This window comes from Balaenoptera borealis (genome assembly GCF_965194805.1).
Source record: "Balaenoptera borealis genome assembly, chromosome: X".
Classification (NCBI taxonomy): Eukaryota; Metazoa; Chordata; class Mammalia; order Artiodactyla; family Balaenopteridae; genus Balaenoptera; species Balaenoptera borealis.
Window position 1 is genome coordinate 23,956,491 of NC_138881.1, and position 18,759 is coordinate 23,975,249.

Genomic DNA, 18,759 nt, shown 5'->3' on the forward strand with positions numbered 1-18,759 from the left:
GCCTCCAGAAAGGCAACAGCCATTTACATCTACACTAAGAGGGACATTTTTATTGATATTTCCCTGGCATATCCTTCCAAAGGTGGAAATTGTTTGTTTGTTTGTTTGTTTTTAGAAGGAAACAATGTAAATATTTTAATAAAAACAATCCCACAGCATTTATTGTCATCTGGTAATAACATAAAGGTGAGCAAAACAATATGAATAAATGCTTTAGAACTACACTTCCAACAAAGGACACCTAAAAAAACTGTATTGCCTTCTCAACAATTTCTCACTTCATTGATCATTTCTAGTTGGAGACACTTTGGAGCACAGTATTGTTATCTCCTTTTAGCATGATCCGACTCAGCTGTTTTCTTGACTTTGTTTTAGAATGAATCTCTTCTGCATCATCTAATATGAGGTTCATATACCCATCAAAACCAATGATACAGCCCTCTATCCGCATATTCACTTGCTCATAAAGCCACACCTGAATCCGAGATCTATTTTGCAAGTATCTGAAGATGAGATTGATGGGCTGCACCATCACCTTCTGCACCTTCTGCACCTTCTGGCCCTGGCCCCGGTACGCCATGGTGAAAGCTCACAAAGACCCCACTATCCTGCACACCCTGGAAATTGGTTTTAAGTAAAACAGTAATGGAGAACTCAATATAGATCTTCAGTTACTGATGATGATTAGAACCTGTGCCTTAATGCTATTGTGAGAGAAGGCTGAGTAGGTATTGCCTCTGGAGGAACAGATTGTAGTGTCCTATAAAGCGAACAGGAATGCGTTCATTCTCACCCACCACACATCTCTTTAACTATGCTTTTATGATTTTATAACAGTTTGAATAAACTATCTGGGTACTTCTGTATTCTCATTTGTCCTGCTTCTGGTATAGGAAATAGAAGGATGAGCAGTCTCTCACAGACTGAAAAGATAATTCTGTTGTCATAGATGTATATATTTGTTGTAATATATATGTAAGTGACTGTAACAGAAAACTGGATCCACTTCCTAATTACTGTCAGAAATAATGGTTCCTGATTAACTATCCCTAAATCAAAACCACCATTCTGGTTAGATGCCCTCCATCATTTCACTAGCTCATAGAAAAAGTCTATTAAAAAAAATTTTTTTTTAAAAAGGAGCAACTTAGTTACCTAGTAATATATATTGCCCATGGTTAAAATATCCTTGGGTGTTTGACACTTTTTGAATGGTAGAGTTTGGCGTTTTGTTATTTGGATATAAATCATTTGTACTCCTGCTATAAAAGAAATTTCGGTTAAAAATCTAAGTTAAAATTTAACCTATCAACTTAAGATAAAAATTTAACCAAACAGTAATGATGCTTTTCTCCTCTTTTTCTATTTTCTGAATCACTCTGTATAACAGAGGTTATATTTCCTTGAATAATAACTAATATAAAATTATATAATCCCAGCGCTTTATTTGAATGGTTCATTTTGATTGATTCACTTTTAAGTTTTTTTCTGATTTTATTCTGAATTTCTCTTTTTTAAGTTAAACTTCTAAGCTATACTTTTATACACAGTTTTTCATTTTTAACCTTTTTGTCAAATGTATGGGCATAGTTTTTCATGGTATTCTTAATATTTTAAATATCCATTATATCTCAGGTTACTAACTCTTCCGTGGGTTGAGCCATTCGTCTGGCTCTTTTATATAGCTTCTATTTCTTTGATGATAATTTCTTTGTTTCATTTGTTTTAAGCATTGCTCATTGAAGCATTTTTATGATAACTGCTTTAAAATCCTTGTGAGATACTTCCTACATCTGAGTCATCTTGGCACCAGCATCTACCTTTTATCATTCAGGTGGTAATTTTACTGGTTCTTGGTGTGACTAGTGATTAGCAATTGTATCCTGGATATTTTGACTATTATGTTAGGAGATTCTGGGTCCTATTTAAATCTTCGATTTTAGCAGGTAGTCACCCTGTGTAGGTTTAGCCTGTAGGTCTTGACCTACTTTTGAGGGTTGTGGATCCAATGACAACTTAATTTTCAGAACCTTTGCAGTGCTATTCTGATCGACTCCTTTTATGAAGTATACCACTAAGATATCACTCTGAAAACCTGGGTGTTATTCCACATTACAGTTCAGTTCTTGATCCCTTAGGTGTGATAATTTGGGTCATTTTCACATGTGGGTTGCTCAAGGATCTGCCCAGGGCTTCCTCTGTAAATTTAAAGAATCTCTTTCTCCTGCTTCTTCCTCTCTTCAAGATTCTCCAACTCCCTAGTTAAGAAGGTGAAGGGCTCCCCCTGCCACCACCAGGAGAACAGTGTGAAGTCCAGGCTCCTCACTCAGTCTCCACTGACCCCACAGGGGAAGGGACTCGGGGGGGCACTCATGGTGTTTGCTTGGGGTTGGGCAATTATTTGTCAAAAAATCTCTATCATCCTAGGCTGCCCCTTTCCTCACCTTTTGGCTGAGAAATCAGGTTTTTCTTTGGGCTTTTTTGGGTATGTGCCCGTTTGGTGTTCCATATTACACATTAATCCAACGCCCAGTCAGGATATATAAAATATTTATTTAAAAAAAAGATAAGAAAAAGAAAAGAAAAAAACAGAGAACTTGCCATCATGTCATTCCTCAAGACCAGAGATTCCCTACCCAGTATGCTCTCTTCTTTCCACCTTTCAGAGTCCTCTTATGATTGTCTGTTATAATTAGTCCAGGGTCTTCAGCTATATTTATCAGGGAGGAGCAGAGAGAAATGAGTCTATTCCATTCTATCTGTAACCAGTAGCCCAGTACATAACCTTTTGAGTCGTGTTTTTTCACTTAGCATAAGGCTTTTGAGTTTCATTCATGTTGTAGTAATTCTAGCTTCAGGTTCAAAAATTAATAATTTAAACCTCTGTGGCGTAAGGCCACTCTCTTATTGTTGTATTTTTGTTCTTTACTCTTTGCTGATACTTTGGGAGTAGACTTTTTTTTTTTGAGATTGGCTTTAAATTGCAAAAATATTTGAATTTTTTTGAATATATTTCATTCGACACTTCTATGTGCTTGTAATTGCTAGTGGTGGAGGTAGATGGGGGTCAAAGCGGATTTGCATCAGTTCAGTCTGCTAAGATTGTAAGCTGCATCCAATCCTCTTTGTAATAAAGCAAAATATACATAAATAAGCAATTTAAAATATGTGCTTTGAGGTACACAACCCCTGCAGTACACACTGTAGTAGGTCTGTAGTATCAGACAACTAAAAGACGACAGACATTATCTGTCACTGTTTGAAGTCTGAAGATGAAGACAATTTGTGAATACTAAGGTTTGTTCAGTGGCTTAGATAAAAGAGACTGGTAATAATAGTTTTGTATTAAAACATGTATAATATTGCAAACTAATATTTAAGCCATTTGAAATAGAAACATGATTCTTGTTAATATACTCACATCCAGATGCTTGCATTTGGATAGTCCAGTGAAATTAATAGTGTTGGCTTATACTCAAATTCCACATTTGGAAGAATTCAGTTTCTCAAGCCAAATAGTTTTGCTATTTCCCAGTTATTTATTCAGGAAGATGATATAATAAGTGAGCATATTTCAAAAGCAACATCTTTGGAGGGGTTTGGAAAAGTGTGTGTGCACGTGTTTTTACATGCCTATATTTTCTGCATATTATATAATGTATTTAAAGTGCTTAGTACAGCACTTTTTCTTCTAGATTATTATGATGATAGTATAAAAATAGTAATTGATCTATTTAGTACAACAGCTCTTCCTAAGAGCGAGTTTAGATTTTGAATGAGAAATTATCAAGTAACTATGTTTCCAGAATGATATCCTGTGATTCTATAATCACTGATCACTAAAATGCCTCTCCACACAAACCATCTCCACGGAGTGGGACTGGGGAAAAGCACATGTGTTAGAGTTCTAGGTAACTATCTGATATATAACTAACTCCCAGGGAAAAAAGAAGGGGGAGGAAGAAGAAAATAAAGTATTAAGACGTAGCCTACAATCACGTTTCTTACAACAGTTGTCTCTATACAGCTACAATGCCTAAAGCCCTAAGATACATATTACAAAAATTTTATATTTTAGAGAGTTTTACTTTCCTACCATCTTCTTTGCCACCAGCAGCTATTGCATGTCATGACTTAATTCTAACAAGTTAGGTGAGCAAATTCTAAATTTTATATCAAGGCCGAGAACAGGTAGTTTTGTTAAAATAGTTTCCCATTGGCACTCACATACAGTCTATATTTATTCTTTTTCTTTTTTCTGGTGAGAAAAACTAGATAGATAGATAGATAGATAGATAGATAGATAGATAGATAGATAGATAGATAGATAGACAGACAGATAGCTGCAGATAGATAGATGATAGATAGATAGATGGGGAGTATTATTTACAAAAGTCCTATATGGTCACACAAGTTTTAAATATTTTTCATTACATACCTGCACACATGTTAAATCACCCCCCCTCACCACACACACACATAACCAGAGTATGAAGGAATGACAAAATTCTATTTTAAAAGTATTCTATTAGAAGGTATTCGTTTTCCTCAGGTTTGCTCCAATTATTTTCTACATATTACCAAATCAGCACTTTGTAACCCCATTAAATTAATTTTGCTAAATCAAAGTCAACATTTTGTGAAACTTTAAAAGGTTTTAGTAAGTGGAATATTTTTGCAAATTCTTACAAAATAGCTATTATAAGTATATAATATGAATAGATATTATGAACATTTTAATTGCCTAAAATATAATTTACTAGATTCTCTGATCTTTTTTTCTTCCCCCCATTACTTATGATCACACTGCTATGCACATTATCCCCTCCTATTGAAAACATAAAAGTCCACGCAAAACATCATTTCATTTATTAAGCTTTTCCTAATCACTTCCCTAAGAATATGGCACCCATCTCTGTTTCCATAGTAATTTCTTCTTGTTGCTCTTGAAGTTATTGATTTTCTGACTGGCTGTCCCTCACTACATTGTGATCTGCCTGCTGGTAAGTACCTTTTCTCCTTTGTATCTTCAAAACCTTACATAGTGCCACACAGAGTAGGTGTTCAGTAAATGTTTTCTCAACAGACTCAAATTAATATTTCAATATTAATGCAAATTCAAAAATGCTAACACACATATACAGACATTATATATGATTAGGAAAAATAAAGCCCTCTATTTCATCTTCCCCAGTTCTTTATAAGCAGCTTATGTTTGAATGGGAATATTTTCCTAGACTTCTAAAACAAATGAGATTTTATTTTACTTTTTATTTTATTTTATTTTTAAAATTTATTTATTTATTTTTGGCTGCATTGGGTCTTCGTTGCTGTGCGCAGGCTTTCTCTAGTTGCGGCGAGCAGGGGCTACTCTTCGTTATGGTGCCCGGGCTTCTCATTGCAGTGGCTTCTCTTGTTGAGGAGCACGGGCTCTAGGGTGTGCAGGCTTCATAGTTGTGGCACGCGAGCTCAGTAGTTGTGGCACGCGGGCTCAGCTGCTCCGCGGCATGTGGGATCTTCCTGGACCAGGGATCGAATCCGTGTCCCCTGCATTGGCAGGTGGATTCTTAACCACTGTGCCACCAGGGAAGTCCACAAATGAGATTTTAATTATACATGATAGCAGACTATTATGTGAAGGGATTTTCATTTCACTGACTTTATTCTTTCCTTATCTTAATGGGATATTTTTGAGAAATTTATTTTCCCTTTACCTATGACTAAAATGTTATTTTAAAGTCATATTAGCTCTACCTCACAAACTTGGATGTATGAAAGACATTTATGGGCATCCTTTGAGGTGGTGCAAATTAGATGTCTAATTTTAGAATACTGAAACTAAAAATTTCAAAGTACTCCTAACCTGACATTAAGATATCATTATTCTAAGATCTAAATTTTACATGAAATTAGATTTTTGTGAAGTGAATGAAGGTAAGACAATTTAATGTTCTACTAATAGCTAGACAATAATGTTTCTCTTCCTTATAGCAGTCATTATGTTTGGAATACAACTCTGAGTTGTAATTTCATGTATATTTTTAAATGAAGTATACAAAATATTGAGAAATTCGTTTGCAAGTATTATATGGGATGTTCTATGAACACAAACTTTGACTCCCACAACTATTCTGTAATGTAGATATCATTTCACAGATGAGGAAACTGATGTCACAAAGATTAAACAGCTGGATATCTTTATCATAGGACATCTTTATTCTAAATTTTCTTAATATTTCTACTTCCTTTGTGAATTTTTTTAAAAGTTTAAATAGCTTCTGATTTCCCAATAAATAATAGTTAACTTAATAAATAGGCACACTTAACGTTCCATTAGTTATTGTTAATATCACTATAGCAATTATCAAAAAGTCAGAACCCACTAGAGTACAAACCGAAGCAAGGAAATGTAGCATATTAGCTGCTTCTAATACAAGGCCAGGAAGACTATAGCTGAAGTTATAAGATTTTAAAATATCACCATGATATCACTAGCTAAATTCTGAAAACTATGGAACTAGTTTAAGCAGAGAGAGGCAGTGATGGTTGAGAGCAGAGATGCTGCAGCCAAAAGTCCTGGGTAAAAATTCTGCTCTTTAAAAAAAAAATCCCTGTTTTAGCTCTTACTAGTTTGTCAAGTTACTTGACCTTTCTCTGTTCCAATCTGTTGTGAGGATTAAGTGAGGACATATATATAATTTAGCATGGTACGTGATACATAGTGAGCACTATAAACAAGCGGCTGTCTGTCATTTCCTTTTTATTTGACAAGCTTGAGTAGCTCACGCTCTGTTCTCCCTATCCCCATCATTACGGCTTTTAGAGAACACTGTACTTCTCCTTGCCAGTAATTTTCAGAATTGTAGTCAGTAGATTCTGCCATGGAGAGTAAGCTAATTTTCCCTACAACTGGTATAAATAGAAAATAATAACATATTCAAGAATCTTTGGTTTCATCATTTGACCACTGCTTTTCTCCCTCTACACAATTTTCCCATGGGTAAATTTTCCAGTCTCTACTATACGCTGATCTATAGTAGAGATAGATAGAGTATACATCTATCACCACCATCTCCATGCTGATCACATTCAAATCTCTTTCTCCAGCGACAAGCTGTCGCCATAATTTCAACTGAAATATCCAACTGTCTAATGGCCATATACAACCAGATACACCAAATACATCCAAAACATGTTCTTTTCTTTCTGTTGAGGTATAGTTGATATACAATATTATATGTTTCAAGTGTACAACATACTGATTCACAATTTTTAAAACATGTTCCTATTGTAATCTCATTTTATGGGATAATATCCAAAGTTCTTAACATAATATATGACACGTCATGATCTAGTTCTTGTCTCTCCCAGCCCTCCCTTCCTCATACTGAATTGCTTGTGGTGCTTTGGCATAAGACACACCAGTTCTGGTTCCTGCTCCTATGATCCTAGAATGCCCTTCAAGCCTAACACCATCTGACCTCTCTAACTTTTAATTTCAGACCCAGTTGGGCTATTTTATTTTCCTGAAACCTTCAAAACTCCATTGGACATTATTAGTATGCATTTCCATTTTCCCATATCTCTTTCTCTCACACACATACACACACACACATATACACATATGTGAGTTAAACACAACAAGGCACCAAGGTGTACCTGATGGACCCATCTTGTACCTTATGGTAATGGGAGAAGGCACAGAAAAGAAAGAAGAGCCCATTTCTTTCAAAGCACAATTACATCACTAATTCATTATTATTGCTCAGTTAATGGGATGGGCCATTAGATTAGCAATCCCTACTCAGTTAGTAAATATATGAAAAGCTAAGAAATTGTGAATGATGAAAGTTACTTGATAAAAGAGCTAAAGAAACCCCACCCACTTACCCAACATACCTAAGTAAACTGTTGCTTTCAGTGGTGATGGACAGTCCCAACTACAAATGCAAAAAGAAAAAAATCTCAGGCTTTCACAAAAACCAGTTGATCATAAACTGCCAGAAATACTGAAGTGATCACTGAAGCTGTTTACATTCTGCTCCTCTTCTCCTTTCAGGCACATGTTTTAGGTTGGCACTTCCATATACACTTTAAAGTTGAGTGTGGCCATGCGACTTGCTTTAGCCAATTAAAAATCAGGGGAAGAGACGTCTCTTTAAGTGGGATCTTTACAAGCCATTACATGATTTCCCACAATCCCTCATTTTGAGAGATGATGGAAACATTTCACTTTGGAGCTTCCATCAGCCTATGTCCCTGAATGACTATGATATGCAGATTCTCTGCTAAACAACATTTGAATCAGCCGTAAGACATATAAACTCTTGTGTTGAGCCTCTGAGGTTCTAATTTCTCCTTCCAAATTTAATGCAAATACTGTCTGTGGATAATATGACATCATGTATTATACATCTCATGAACTCTTTTGATAGTTTTAAAAATTATTTCTACATCAGTTTAGCTTGCTTTGAGGGAGTTATCTATAATAGTATTGACATGATTTTTAAAATCATATTTTGTTATGGCTCACTTATGTGTTATACATTTATCAATTCCTACATGAATCTCTTAAAACTGGGCAGTTTTATTGTCAGTTGAATAGAAGAAATTTCCTGTGAGATAAAAATATTTGGAGACAAGTTTCCAATCTTTTCTTGATTCCTAAAATACAATCAACTGAAATTGTTAGTATGAGGCAAAAAACCCAACTTATCCATCCACATTTTGTTCTCGAATTTGTGTGAATGTAGCACATGGGGTAGTATAAGAGAGAAAAATATTCAAAACAGATGAAAGAAAAATGATTATGTATATAAGATATATTTTTAAGATATTAGATTGATATTAGTTTCTATATATAACCAATCCATCATGGTCTCTAAAAAATCCTTTTTTTATCTTGCTAAGAAAGAAACAGCTCAATTATATTTTCTAAAAGGCAATCTAGAGCATTTCAAGTATGTGGGATGCTTCCTAATTTTCTTTAATTTGTAAGGAAGAATTAGCATGTAAATAGGTAATTAAGAAAAGGCATAAAAGGCTATGATAGAAACTAATATATTTAGAATAAGAATAAAAGTTTATTTTCCTATTTCTTGCAGCACTGAGAAGTAACTAGGACAGAACATTTATATATCTGAGGAATAAACCCTAAGGCTGTGAATCCTGTAAGCTGTGTTTCCTTATAGCTTATGATTTCCTCCTTAAAACAGTGAAACAAATTAAGTGACCCTTTCAAAATCTGGGTGAGAGTGAATGTATACTTGATGTATAACAAATGTCATTATATTGAGAGGTAGATGTATGGAGCTGGCTGTGCTCATTCACTTACTGTAGGTCTTGCTTCCACATGTCAGTTTTGCGAAGCTTGTAATTCAAATCTGTCATTCAACTATATTTAAATTTACTACATGTCATGGATCCTCAGATAGCCAAAACCATGACTATTAAATCTATTAAATGCTTATGTATGACCCAAGATAACAGTATAATACTTATGGTTTATTCAGAGAATAAGAGATAGTTCGGTGTGATTATAGAATTGATGGAAATTATGGGGAATATCATAAATAATGATAGAAAGGAAGTTTGGGACCAAATTGCAATGGATGTGGAATGTTATGATGGTCCCATCATTTAATAGATGGGGTCAATTCTTTTTAGTTTATATTATTTTGTGTCTGTTTGATTTTCACTACAGAAGTGGTATAATGTTCTAGCACAGTGTGAGAAATGGACTACTTGAGTGTGGAGAAACTGGAGGCAGAGATACTAGGCTAAGCTCAAAACTAAACTATGGAGAAAATGTGAAAAGGGTTACTTCTAAGGAATTGACTTGGGAGGGACATGCAGAAATTATCTGCGGGTGATGGAAATGTTTCATATCTTGATAGGGATTTGCATCTGTTTAGTATCTTGAGCAGTTGGTTACACTGTGTATGCTTTTGTCAAAACTCATGGCACAGTACACTCAAGATTGGTTCATTTCACTGTGTGTGAAATTTGCCTCTAAGAATAAAATGTCTGAAAACAAATATTGAACTCTAGAAAAAGATATGCATGCTGATATGTGTAGGGGTAAAATGCACCAAAGAGTAAGATGGATTGACAGATGGATGGATACAGGGATGGACAGATATATGATATGAGGTAAAGCAAATATAGCAAGATGTTAGCAATTGCAGAATTCAAGTAGTAGTTATCTGGATATTCACTATGCAAGTATTTCAAATTTTCTATTTGGCAATTTTCATACTCAAACGCTGAGAAAAAATAAACCAGATCAAATTGTGCAAAATACTTTGCAAATGGTAACAAGAACCACACTCTTCCCAGAAATTCATTTAAAAAAACAGTTAATGGAAACACAAGTCTGAAAAAGGTCATACTATTGTAATAATAAACAGGCTCCATTACAATCTTGGAAATTTCTGTGATAATATATATTTTCTGAAAAAGACATAGCTAACATAACACAGTGAATAATATATACATTTTTCTGTATGAGATATACATTTCATGCAAAAAGTAGAACAATTTCCTAGTTGAGCTGGACTAAATATTAATTGTTCACATTCTTCATAGAGTGGGGGTGGGAGATAGAACATAGTAGCTTCCGATTATTCTAGAAGAACAAAATGATCTCAATGGAAAAATCAAAACGTACAGAAAGGTAACGTATAGGTGAAATAAGATCACTCCTGTCAGAAATACAAAAGGAAAAGAAAGATTCAGGAGGTTTCAATGTGGTCCTAATTTCTTTGTTTTAAGTAATTCCTTTGGAATATTCTATCAGTTTCTTTATCCTGGCTAGGTAAGTAGAAGGCCTTTAAAAATGTCCTCATGCCTTAGAAAATATAATGTCTGATCATTTGGTTGGTTTATCAGAACATTCTTACAATCTTTTTTTCTAAAAAATGTGTGTATATGTTATTGCATTTATTAAAAGAATGCTGTTTGAAACCAAACCAATTTAAAACATTTAGAAACTGGTGTTCTTTATAGTTAATGCTCATTTTCTGCAAACATTATAAATATTAAATACTAAGCAAATCCGAACCATTGACTATCATTCAAAATGAATTTATTAAGTAAGTATTAGCATTACTGCAGGGATTATTAAAAAGTAATTATTGAAAAATATTACATTTATAAATTGATTCTCATCATGTTTTTGGTTTATTTAGATTGAAATATTTACATTTTAAAGTTTTGGCATTATGCTGATCTTTGGAAAACAAATTGATTGTAACTGTTCCTAATATTGAAAATGTAGAATGTGTATGAATTATACCATATTTCACATATTTTGTATCATACTGTTGTAGTCCTAATAAGTATTACTACCCCTCTACTTGGGTTTATCTGGAATGGATTCAGATATTTCAGGTAGAATTAAAAAAAATTAGCTTTGACCTTCCTCATTCTAGTCTCTGAAAAGCTGAAATGTTTCATCTGATGATTTTAAGCCGTTGATCCTCTTTCAAAAATCCCAAAAGAAACATGGCAAAATTACATCGTACAAGCTTTCTACTTCATCACCTCATCAGAAACTGAAACAGAACATTAGGAGTTCAGCCAAGAGTTGCCATCCAAAGGCCATACTTTATGTATGCTGACTCAACTCCGGCATTAATTATGGGTGCATATGATGGTTACTGATATATCTTTGGAACATCCAGAAATTGCTTGAGAAAATATAGTAAATTATCCTTGTCAAATATAGAACAGGTACTCAAATCTTTCTGAACGGGGAAATGAAAGTGAATTAAGGAGAAACATCCTCTAATCAGACTCAGATTTAACTTTCAAGTATGTAGTGCAGCTATATACTGTAAAAAATTAACTTTGAATATTTGATAATTTTGTTTCATTGGAACTTTAACATACATATCACTTTTGATTTAAGAAATATGTTTAACAGTCAAAGTTAGTTCACTTCTTTCAAATAATCTCAGCTGTTAAGTATATTAGATATGAGCTTTATAGGGTGGAATAATCTCCAGTAAAAGTGAATATAAATATACACTATAAAGAACATTCCATTTAAAATGCCAAGCGAAGCAAAATTAGCAGCAGAGCATTAGCTATAACTATTTCCTTATTACTGACAGGTCAAGGACAAGTGGGCTAAGGAGAGAGAAGAAATGCAGCCACAGCATAATCTCCATATCTACAAGTTCCTTTTCTTTTCCTGTTTTTTTTTTTTTTTAAACAGGTCCGATTTCTCTCTTCATTATATTAATGATTCCTTTATTTTCTGAGTCATGTTTATAATAACTTTTAAAATTCTTTGTTAATATTATTGTATCTGTCAATTCTGGGTCATTTTAACTGATTTTTTTTCCTGGTTTAAGTCATATTTTCCAACTACATGTTTAGTAATTATTGATTGGACAGTGGACATTATAAATGTTGACGTTGTCTAGATTTTGTTGTTTTCCTTGAAAAAGATATTGAGTTTCATTTTGGACAATTATGCACTTGCATATCAGCATTTTCTTGTTGAGAGTTTTTTCTAAGCTTTGTTAGGACTTCTTAAAGATAGCTAAGCTAGGTTACCTTTTATTCTAGGGGTAGTACAACCTTCCTCCTATAATGTGGCCTTTCTGGGGTCTCTACTGAATTCTCAGGGTAATCAATAAGGCTACTCTACTTTGGTTATATTCCAGCCCCATGTGAACTGTGAGGACTGTTTAGTCTACAGATCTCTGATAGTCTGTCTTTTGCCCAGCCTTGTCAAGTCTCCCCTTATGCATGTGACACTTATTCAGCCAAATGTTCCATATGACCCCAATTCAGATATACAGGACTCATTCAGTGCAGAATTCTCTCTGCTCTGGTACTCTGCAGCCACCTCAGCTCTCCAAACTTTTGTCTCTGTCTCTTATGCCTGAGAAGTCTGCTATGCTCAGTGAAGTCTAGTAAATGCCTGGGACTGAAATTGGGGGCTATTGGAGGGCTCACCTTGTTCTTTTCCTTCCCTCCGGGATCCTGCACTAGCAGTTTTTTAAGTCTGAAAAGGGTTGTTCCACATATTTTGTGCATTTTTCTAGTTATTCATGGTGGGGGGATAGGGGTGCAATTTTATTATCAGTTATTCTGCCATGATCATAAATGGAAATGCTTCATCTGTGATTCTTAAAACTCCCGAGAGATTCAGATGTGCATTCAAAATTGAGCCCTATGTTCTAGGTGACATTTATCAACGTAACAGGATACATATGAATGAATTCAGCATAACAGAATACACAATCATTAAAAATGTATCTATAACATTCAAATTACTTATATTTTCATTAAAAAATTATACAGGCTTTTTCCACTTGAAACTCCACTACTCCTTAGTTCATTATGTCCTCTGTTCAATTAATTTATTATATATTACACTGGTAATCTAGTTTCTATCTGAGTATCAATTTTTAGTTATAAACATATACTTTTCATGTATCACTGAATAGCTTGAAAATAATTATTATATAAAATTTTGTTCTGATTTTATGCCAATGGAATTTTGCCTTGGGAAGTATGGGCATGAGAATCTACCCTCTAAACCAGCAGGTTGACAAGACCCCAAACCAAATATGGCCCATTGTCTGATTTTATAAATAAAAGAGCTTTTTGGGATTTGTTTGTTTGTTTGTTTTTTGGAATAGAGCCACACTCATCCATTTATGTATGATCTATGGCTGCTTTCATTCTACCACAGCAGAGTGAGTAGTTGAGACAGAGACTAGATGGTCCTCAAAGTGTAAAATACTTATTACCGAGCTCTTTATAGAAAAAATTTGCCAACCTCTGCTCTAAACTCATATATTTGAGTACTGGTCCTGTTCAATAGATTGTAAACTACTGATTCTACAAATATCATACTTTCATTTGTTATTTAGAACACATGCACAGTAAGCATGGGAGGGACAGTCTCGGTCCAGTTTCCCTCAACTCCCTTAGTTTCGGGGAAGCACTCTGGGAGGGGGATACAAGTGTGAAAGAAGATTGAAAGTAACAATGAAATCACTCATTGGGTGTTTGGAGCAGACATTCAACTTCTTCCAGTATTCTTCCTGTAAACTACTTCTTCATTGTGGGCACAGCTAGTACTTATCAAGTTAACAAGGTTTATTCATACATGTTTAAGAGAATACATACATAAACATCATACTGTATTATATTTATAAATGGTGCTTGTAAAATACCTCAAAATTAAATACAAATACAACAAAGATGAAACATACTAATAAAAAAAGGCAATGATCAAAGCTAAATGATGGGCTGCAAGTAGGATTTGACTTAGAGGCAAAAGAGCTTCTAGAATGTGTTAAAACCACAATGTGCTGAACAGAAACCAGATTTAAGGACTCTACTCTAAAGCAATGTCAGAAATATCAAAAGCATAACTGCCTACAACATGTGCACTGTATTACCACAATGTTTTTTTTTTCTTTTTTACCTATGTTTCTCTGCAAGAAATATTGAACTATGGAAAAAATTAAAATGAACAAAATATATTTTAATTAAAATGAGTTTAAAATAAGCTCAAATTCTGTAGAGCATTGAAAAGCTTTCAGTAAATGTTGTTTTATTTCTCTTCCTCCTGCTGGCATTTTAAAAATTCAAACTTCTATCTTTGGTAATATTAAAATGAAAACGTATCTGATTGACAGCAAATTAAATCATATGGTAAAAGCCTTTCAAATATCCTTGTGATAATGAGCCTAATAACGTAATCAGGTCACTGGTATGAATCTAAAATTACAATTTATCTTAAGAAATTATAAATATATGTTCATTGTGTATTTGCATTTTAATATAGTTAATTATTATTATATTCCTTTTAGCTCAATTGAGTGATTCAATGTACCCGGTACTGCACTATGCTCTTTGTAGGTACGGTCTTATAACAATTCATTACCCATCATTGATATGTAGTTGATTTCAAGTCTTAGAGCAATTGCTATAAACATACCCAGTTGGCTCATTGATAGAATCTGCTGTGTGCCTGGCAACGGGGTCAGTGATGGAGATATATCATTTAGCAAGACATATGTATTAACTAACCTCATGGAGCTTAGAATCTATATAGTTTTATTGATCTCAAGGCAGTGGGGACCTCCATTCTCACTCTTTACCACACTTTCCAAGGGTCCTGTTAGGAAGGGAAGCGGTGATAGTAATAGAGACCTCTTGTCTACTCTGCCATCACACTTCATTGTTAGTCTCCCCTTGATACTGGTCCCAAGATGTTGAGAAATGAAAATTGGTCCTCTTTTTAATAAGACTTGGCACACTGTACACCTTAAATTTGCACAAGATTATATGTCAATTATATCTCAATAAAGCTGCAGGGAAAAAAAACTTAGGACTCCCCTGAATCAGTAAAGGGAATTTTTCTTTCAGTTTTACATCTCTGTGACTTAATTACAAACTCTCAACTATGAAGTGCAATATGAGAAGACTGCAAAATGCTCATTTTTATAATAATGTGAAGTATTGATATTTGGGAAAATGAAAAAGTTAACGTTTTTGTCCTACTAATCTCTATCCTTCAGTGAGGTTACTTAGATATGACAACAGTGAACTAACAACGTATCAGTTCTTTCAGTCCAAATATATTATTTCTAACAAAAATATATCTTCATTACAAACCCTTTCTGAAACTTTTCTACATTTAAATAAAGGGATGGTTTGGTTCCAAGAATCACTGTCTCTCTCAGAAGCCCATCAAATACAGAATAATGCCAATGGAGGTTTATCAATAAATAAATTAAATAAATCAGTAGGTTTGGATTTATTTTATGGTTAAAAATACTTCTATTACAGATGAACTCTGTTTCTTAGAAAATTCCTTTTGATTACTGCATTATCTATTATGATGGTCCTAGAAACATATACACTTTTCCTTTTCTTTTTCTTTACATTAGGTTTCTCTAACATTACAATCCACAGAATTCTCAGAAAGAAAAGCAGATTGGATTGAAAATTAAAATTGCACAACTACTGCAACCTTTAACTGAAGGTGAGGTAGCTGAACGCAATTTCTGCAAAAAGACTCACTGGTGACCTATAAAACAATGGCATAACCATTATTTCTATGACTCCCTCAATTTTAAGAAAATAGAATTTTCAGCATCTATTATCAGCAATTTATATAAAGTTTTCCCTGAAATCCTTTCCACTATTTGTTCTTCAAAGGTAAAGACACTGTGAGAAAAAAGGTGACTGCTTGCAATTTTAAAAAAATCTAAAGTAAATCTAGACTTTCATCCCACTGTAACAGTCAAATGCAAGCGTCCAGTCATATATATTATATAATGATTGAAATTATTCCTCGTGAAATACAACATATTATCATTGCAAGTAAACTGGTTTAAGGGGCTATATTGTCATTGGACACAAGTAGCAAATTAAATATATTTTCCAGTATCATATACTGCTTATTACCCAATGAAATATATAAATTTAATTAATAATGGAGTTAGGGTTATATTTGTTGAATTGGAACAACAAGAAAAAGGAAACAGGGTTACTGTTCTATCTTCACAAAGTTTTCTGAGTCATGATAAGAGTTTTTACAAGATTAACTTTGAGGCTAAAAATTTCAACATAATTTATAAAATATTTCACATTAAGCTTACCTTCCTTAAAATAACCTGATTTTTCTACTCATCTGAAAGAGTCAATCCAGTTTTACAAGCCCTCTACCACCACACTCCCCTGACAGAATAATTATTTACACTGGCTTTTATTCAAGGGCGTACAGTTTATTGCTCTATTTGTATATACTATTTTAAATACTACTTGATTTAGGGTTTAGAGTGATGGTGTTTTGTATTTTAGAACAGAGAGATTTCAGATTTAGATAGAAATTTTATTCTCTCACATATTAAACTGTCTTCAAAGACAATTTTGAGGAATAATGAGATAACATTTTTAGTTCATGCTACTTGAATTTTGTGTATTTGGAATACTCGTGAACAAGGCAAATTCATACAATTGATAAATGATAAATAACATGCTTTGGGTGTAGGAGATAACTGCAAATCCCATTTCTCAGAAAACTTTGAAAAATATGTTTTATAAAAAGAAAAAATTACTACAAATAAAATGATTACCAGGACTTCCCTGGTGGCACAGTGGTTAAGAATCTGCCTACCAATGCAGGGGACACAGGTTCGATCCCTGGTCCAGGAAGCTCCCACATGCTGCAGAGCAACTAAGCCCGTGTGCCACAACTATTGAGCCTGCGCTCTAGAGTCCGCGAGCCACAACTACTGAGCCCGTGTGCTACAACTACTGAAGCCCGTGTGCCCTAGAGTCCATGCACCGCAACTACTGAGCCTGTGTGCTGTGACTACTGAAGTCCGCGTGCCTAGAGCCCATCCTCTGCAACAAGAGAAGGCACCGCAATGAGAAGCCCACGCACCACAACGAAGAGTAGCTCCCACCTGCCACAACTAGAGAAAACCTGCGCACAGTAATGAAGACCCAACGCAGCCAAAAAAATAAAATAAAATAAAATGATTAACAAAATGGATAAAGAAACAGTTTATGTAAAGGACAAGATCTCTGAAACAAAGTCACCCATGCTAAAACTCTTGCTGAACATTAATTTATAAGTTCAAATCACATTAAATTTCTAAATCTTTGAAAGGTATTACTTACATAACTTCAAGAAGAATTGATGTTTTATATTTTAATCCTACACCTGCTACTGACAGTTTCAGCAAATTTCTATACAATGTTATAATGTAGTACTAAATGATTCTATGTGTCAATATTCTACCGAATTACCAAATAGAAAATTAATAAATATTTAGTATATTGCCCGAGTTAAGATAAGCACGTACAATATTTTTTTCCTCAAAGAAGGAAGAAAAGAACCCATTTAGTTATATAAGACTAGTGACAAAAGATAAAATAGTGTGTGGTTTGCTGAGATATAAGTTCAGAGGAGAAATGCTGGCTTTATAAATCATATACTAAAACAACTCAACAAAAGAGAGAGAGAGAGACAGAGAGAGAGAGACAGAGAGAGAGAGAAAGAGAGAGAGAGAGAGAGGGAGAGAGGGAGGGAGGGGGAGGGAGAGAAAATATTCTTTTCATTTAAACCTTTCCTGGACAAAGAAATCCTCTTTGAAAATCTCTTCTCTTTTATTTACATGCATATAGAAAACAGAAGATCATTTTTTGCCACTATTATTGAGATGGAAAAATTGTTGACACTTTTCATTAGTTGAATAAACTCCTCTATTTAGAAACCAAGGAACTCATAATGATAAAAAGATAATAAACAGCACTTGATTTTTTTTTACATATTCTGCATGCTAACTTTTATTCATTCCAATATATCAAATTGAGGAACAAGGCAATAAAATAGATTTAACAAAATCAAACAGAAGTTTTCTAGGATATGTGATTGGGAAAAAAATGTCTCCCCAACCCAGGCTCCTTTATTGTGTATATAAACATATATGCATACTGTCCATTGAACATCACAATTAAAATCATGAGCCCTGGGCATTACAAGAATTACAAGTAAATATGGATTCAGATTTGGGTATTTTTAATACATTCTAATTAAATGAAAAATCATACTCTTTAGACATTCATTGAATTCTTCAAGTATTCATTTATTCAACCAACTAAACAACCAATATGTTTTGAGTATCTACTATGTGCCAAAAGCAGTACAAGATGCAAGGGAAACATTGATAGATAAGACATTCTGTTGCCTGTCTATATGCTGAGTCTAACAGG

The 18,759-nt window shown here is 34.0% G+C and overlaps 1 pseudogene across 1 annotated transcript in view; it reads right to left on the minus strand.

Moving 5' to 3' along the window:
* Positions 1-17,978, minus strand: part of LOC309621169 (small nuclear ribonucleoprotein E pseudogene) — a 45,518-nt pseudogene extending 27,540 nt beyond the window's left edge. Inside the window, exon 1 of the transcript in view lies at positions 1-17,978. This exon is cut by the window's left edge and continues 27,540 nt beyond it. The product of the transcript in view is annotated as a small nuclear ribonucleoprotein E pseudogene (transcript).
* Positions 17,979-18,759: the final 781 nt, after the last annotated feature.